Below are 5,869 nucleotides of genomic sequence, written 5' to 3' on the forward strand. Positions count from 1 at the left end.
ATTGCAAGTAGATAAATAGGTACCACTTCGGTGGGAAGGTAACAGCGTTCCGTGCGCCTTGGTGTTTAGTCATGCCGGCCACATGACCACGGAAACGTCTTCGGACAGCGCTGGCTCTTCGGCTTTGAAACGGAGATGAGCACCGCAACCCTAGAGTTGGATTCGACTGGCTTTCGAGCAAGGGAACCTTTACCTTTACCTTTATATAGTTACCACTGGACTGAGTAAGTGTGGTTTACTATTGGAAGCCTCTGGTGAGTGAAAGACTGCTGAGAGTGCAAACGTGACTGAGGTGCTGGTTCATACTACCACACGCACTGCGCGACAGGTCACACGTGCCGGATAACGCGGGGGGGGAGGCGTAGCTATTTATGCCGTCGCAATTTGACCCGCGGTGTACGAGGCACCAACGAGGACGCACAGAGCTGAAAGGAGTGCGCTGCAGCGATCACACAGAGCAAGTCCATCTGCGGCTGGCCTGTAGCTAACACGGGGCCCACGGGGCCTGGCCCCCTAGTGTTTCTTCTGGGCCCCCTCCCTCTCGGGCTGCCCCCAAAGTGCTCCAACTTACCACCTGCATTGTACTTTCATTTAATTGGCTGGCGGGCCCCCTGAGGCCCCCTCCCCTCAAATCTCCTTGCTACGGGGCTGGTGAGAGTGGACTTTCACAGGTACTTTTTAACTCCGCTTCTTTGGCTGACTACCATGGGTTGCCGACGGGTGCGGGACGCTGGGCAGATGTGTCCGTTTGATCGTGCCGGTAAAATCCGGCCGGCATTTGTGAGCATCCCATGGCATAGTCTGCGTGTGATCGGGGCCTTAATGTCCTTTATAGCTCTGCCCCAAATGTACTGCACGCGGAAATATCCCTGAAGTTAGACAGCGGGTGTGGTCACACGCGCCATTTGGAATGGAGGGGAAGCGCCCCTATTTCCTCCGGAGGAATTTGATGCGTAGTTGCGAGATCACACACCCCTTTGGGCTGCAGGCTCAAAGGTCACTGTGTGATCAGACGCCACTGTGTGCAAGTGGTTTTGGGGGGGGTTTTTTGCTTTTTGTTTCCCATGCACATAAATGAGGTGTCAGGACCCACAGCAACAAAGAAGTACACACTTGTAGAAAGGTTTTACTTTTATTGAAGCTATAGATACGTAGACAGGAACACTGTTAGGAATGAGGGGCAAGCTATGCGCATATAAGGTTATAGTACATTCCAAGCAGCAGTATCCAATTGGGATGGTTCCCCCACGCGTCAGGAGGTTTGAGAACCAACTGTCACCCAAATCAAAACAGGTACGAGCTTCCCACGGCTCATCCTGGCTAAAGCCAAAGCAATCTCCTTTGCTACTCCTCCATGGGGCCTTGAAAGATACATGGTGCAGTACAGCGGCAATTAAGTGCAGGGAAAGTAATGCGCATGGGTCGGGAAACAGAAAAACACTTGGCAGCTTGCTGACATGAGGAATCGCACATCTGCACTGAGGGTTCCCCGTGGAGTATGTGATTATGCGCATACTGCTAAGTGTGTGTGGGGGGAACGGCACTGAGTCGGGATGGATTGATCAGGCCATCCCGACGGCATGAGAGCATGCTTGAACGATCAGACAGGGGAAAGTCCATCCGTGGCCCATCAGCAAGCATTAGGACTGGACTGTCCCCGGTGTCTTTTAACTCCGTTTCTGTGGTGGAGCAACACGGGTTGCTGACAACTGCAGGACCTTTCCCAGACGTTGCTGTCTGATCGTGCCCTTTAGATCCATCAGGCATTCGCAGCTATGTTAGGATCTAAAGGTGCATGTGACCGCAACCTCATAAAGGCAATGAGCCAGTCAGGATGGCCGAGTGGTCTAAGGCAGTCTCCCCTGGAGGTGTGGGTTCGAATCCCACTCCCGACAAGTTGATTTTGGTGTAGGGGCCATGGCTCAGTGGTAGAGCCTCTGGGTAGGGGCCCTGGCTCAGTGATAGAGCCTCTGCTTGACACGCAGCAGGTCCCAGGTTCAATCCCAGGCATCTCCGGTTTAAAAAGGACTAGGTGAAAGACCTCTGCCTGAGACCCTGGAGAGCAGCTGCCAGTCTGAGTAGACAATACTGACTTTGATGGACCAAGGGTCTGATCTAAGGCAGTTTCGCTGAGGAGGAGCACAGTGGTAGAGCATCTGCTTGGCAGGCAGCAGGTCCCAGGTTCAATCCCAGGCATCTCCGGTTTAAAAAGGACTAGGTGAAAGACCTCTGCCTGAGACCCTGGAGAGCTACTGCCAGTCTGAGTAGGCAATACTGACTTTGATGGACCCAGGATCTGATTCGGTATAAGGCTTCTTGTGTTATGTTTGCCTGTTTCTGATCTCATTACTGTCTCTGTAGTAAAGCAGTCCTTCTAATTCTTAAAGAATATGTTTCCACGGGATTCCCTTTTGGCTTGGCCAGGAATTGGCCGGAGGAAGTGGCTTCCTGGGTCCAAAGCAGAAGTGGAAAGTAGACGCATTCAAATTCTTAATTTGCATTCAGGCAATGCTCCTCCTGCTCTTGAATAATATCTTACAGTTACGCTGTCAGGCGGCCCAGGGTAAATCCCAGGGGGGGGGGGGAGATCTCCTCCATCACTGACACTCGAGTGCGTGGCGTGATTTTGTCGCCTGCCAAAGATGCAAATCCAAATGCGTCAAACCCACGACAGGTACATTTGTTTAATCAATTGGCCCTTGCTCGTCTTCTGCAATTACAGCAGAACACATCTGGATCCTGCAGCTGAAAGGGAACGCTTTGAACTGGAACCGCAGCCTGCTTGGCTAGCTCTCTGGGATGTGTCAACTCCGCCATCTAGAGGGCATCAAAGGTATTACTTCTGGCCCCTTTTTCATCTTGACGGTATACTTGCAGGATTTCTTTGCATACCGCTGTGTGGCTTAAAAGAGCCTTCTGGGCAGCTTCTAACCAGAAAATATCTCATAGGACTGTCAATAAAATATGACACACTGAACATGAATACAAGAATACTGGCCACCCTGTCTCAAAAAGGACATGGCTGAGCTGGGTAAAGAACAGAGGAGGGGCAACCGAGATGGTTAGGATCTTGGAGCACCTTCCCTTTGAGGAAAGGCGGAAGAGTCTGGGAGCACAGAGGCCGAGACCTTCCCCTGACGTCGCCTCCTGATTAGTTCTTGTGGCCTTTTCTTACATGCCCAGGGAAATGCAGATCGCCGCTTTGGGGGACAGGGAGCAATTGTTCTCCAGGCCAGTTTGGCCAGAGATCCTGCAGGGTTTTTTGTCATCTCCTGGGTGTGGAGCAGGGGTCACTGGAGCCATGGAGGAGGAGGTATTTGTGAATTTCCTGCAGAGTGCAAGGGGTTGGACTAGATGACCCTTGAGGGCCAGTTTGGTGTAGTGGTTAAGTGTGCGGACTCTAATCTGGGAGAACCGGGTTTGATTCCCCACTCCTCCACTTGCACCTGCCTTGAAAAAGAGCCGTTTGTGCCAGAGTTCTCTCAGCCCCACCCACCTCACGGGGTGTCTGTTGTGGGGAGGGGGAGGGAAAGGAGTTTGTCAGCCGCTCTGAGACTCCAAGTGAAGGGCGGGATATAAATCCAATCTCTTCTCTTCTTCTTCTTCTATGATTCTATGATTCTATGATCCTGGTATTCAGAGGTTGACTGTCTCTGGCTCCGATCACACACAGATACTCACGGATGCCGGGTGGATTTAATGGGCACGATCACACAAGCACATCTGGCAAGCGTCGCGCACCCGTTGGGAAGCCGTCGCGTCCCGCCGAAGATCCGGAGTTAAAAGCAACCGCAGAAACTCCACTAGCAAGCGATGCTGCGTCAGCCGAGGATGGAGTTCCTGGGGTGATCACCCCAGCGTGCTCTGATGATGTCACTGAGCCCTGGAGGAAGCAGGCTGGCGTCCCTGAGCCCTCGAGGAAGCAGCCTGCAAGGCAAATCAGCCGCTTCACTGCCGTTGCGTATGATAACGCAGCAGCGGGTCAAATTACTGTGCGAAAAATAGCCTCCCTCCCCCATTTACTGCCAAGACCCATAGTGGCCGTGGCTGTCAGATTCTAAGCAAGGGAAGAGAGTGAAAGGTAAGATCATGTCCCCCACTCCTTTTTGTTGTTGTTGTTCAGTCGCACAGTCGAGTCCGACTCTTCGCGACCCCATGGACCAGATCACGCCAGGCCCTCCGGTCTTCCGCCGTCCTCTGAAGTTTGCTCAATTTCATGTTCGTTGCATCTATGACACTGTCCAACCATCTCATCCTTTGCCGTCCCCGTCTTCTTTGACCTTCAATCTTTCCCAGCATCAGGGTCTTCTCCAGTGAGTGCTCCCTTCTCATTTGGTGGCCAGAGTATTTGAGCTTCAGTTTCATTATCTGGCCTTCCAGGGAACAGTCAGGGTTGACTTCTTTTAGGATTGACTGATTTGATCTCCTTGCACTGGATTGCCTTTACAGGGCTTACAGGAGATAGGGTGAAACATCACCAGGGGGAGGGAGGAGCTGCAAAGTAAGTTGAGCCACTAGCAAGCACAGCCACTGAGCCATGCCGCCCCACCCCCCAGTTGGGGAAGAGGCTTTCCGTTAATTCTGTCCTCCAGCCAATGCCTCTGTGCTGGATTCCAATTGCAGGAATGTTTCTTCAGATGTTAGTGGGAGCAACCGCCTGTAGAGATAGGTGTTGCTGCCCCCTGCTGGCAAAAGACACATTGTGCAGAAAGCTCTTGTGCTCTCCTATTACAGAGCAAGGGTTCCCAGCCTCCTTGGTACGGTGGCCCACAAGTCCAAATTTATTTTGTATGCTGACTGACTTTAAAAAACAACAACAACAGAGCCTGTTTAATCAATGAAAACACAGAAGTCCCAGTTTAACAGCCTTCATGATCCGCTTTTGAATCGGGACCCACAGGCGAGCCAGTTTAGGGTACAATTCTAACTCACAAACAGAACTAACCGAGCAGGGACTCATGAAGGTGTCTTATACTGAATCAGTCCTTTGGTCCATCAAGGTCAGTATTGTGTACCCAGACTGGCAGCAGCTCTCCAGGGTCTCAGGCAGACAGCCAGTTTGGTGCAGTGGTTAGAAGAGTGGACTCTAATCTGGGAGAACAGGGTTTGACACCCCCACTCCTCCGCATGCAGCTGCTGGTGTGACCTTGGGCCAGTCACAAGTTCTCTCCCAGCTGTTCTCTCAGAAGCAGTCCTGGAAAGAGTTCTCTCAGCCCCACCTACCTCACAGGGTGTCTGTTGTGGGGAGGGGAAGGGAAAGGAGATCGTAAGTCCCTCTGAGATGCCTTCGGGTAGTGAAGGGAAGGGTACAAATCTAATTTCTGCTTCCTCCTGGGTATGCCTGTCTTCATTCTGGTACATGCGGCCTTTAAGAGGGTAACAAACCCTAACCACTTTACATGTGGGTCTGCTCCAGCCATACAGAGAGGGGGGGGATCCAGTTTAAAGAATCAAAGGACACAAAATCCTCCCGAATCCATAAAGCTGCACCATCCAATCCTCCCCTGACCAGGACTGATCTCTCTGCTGGGCTCTTAGTACTCCCTAACCACTTTACATGTGGGTCTGCTCCAGCCATACAGAGAGGGGGGGGATCCAGTTTAAAGAATCAAAAGGACACAAAATCCTCCCGAATCCATAAAGCTGCACCATCCAATCCTCCCCTGACCAGGGCTGATCTCTCTGCTGGGCTCTTAGTACTTGTTAAGTCGTGCGCTTAACAAAGAAGTCGGAGAGTGATTCAGCAAGAATGCGGTTTATTCTTCAGCTCTGTTACTTCTCCGGTACGGTACAACGATCGCCAGCCAGAACCCATCATTCGAACCACTCGAGCCAAAGGACAAGCACTGGCTGCTCTGTATTTAAACAT

The sequence above is a fragment of the Gekko japonicus genome, unplaced genomic scaffold (genome assembly GCF_001447785.1).
Source record: "Gekko japonicus isolate JY-2015 unplaced genomic scaffold, Gekko_japonicus_V1.1 scaffold3742, whole genome shotgun sequence".
Classification (NCBI taxonomy): Eukaryota; Metazoa; Chordata; class Lepidosauria; order Squamata; family Gekkonidae; genus Gekko; species Gekko japonicus.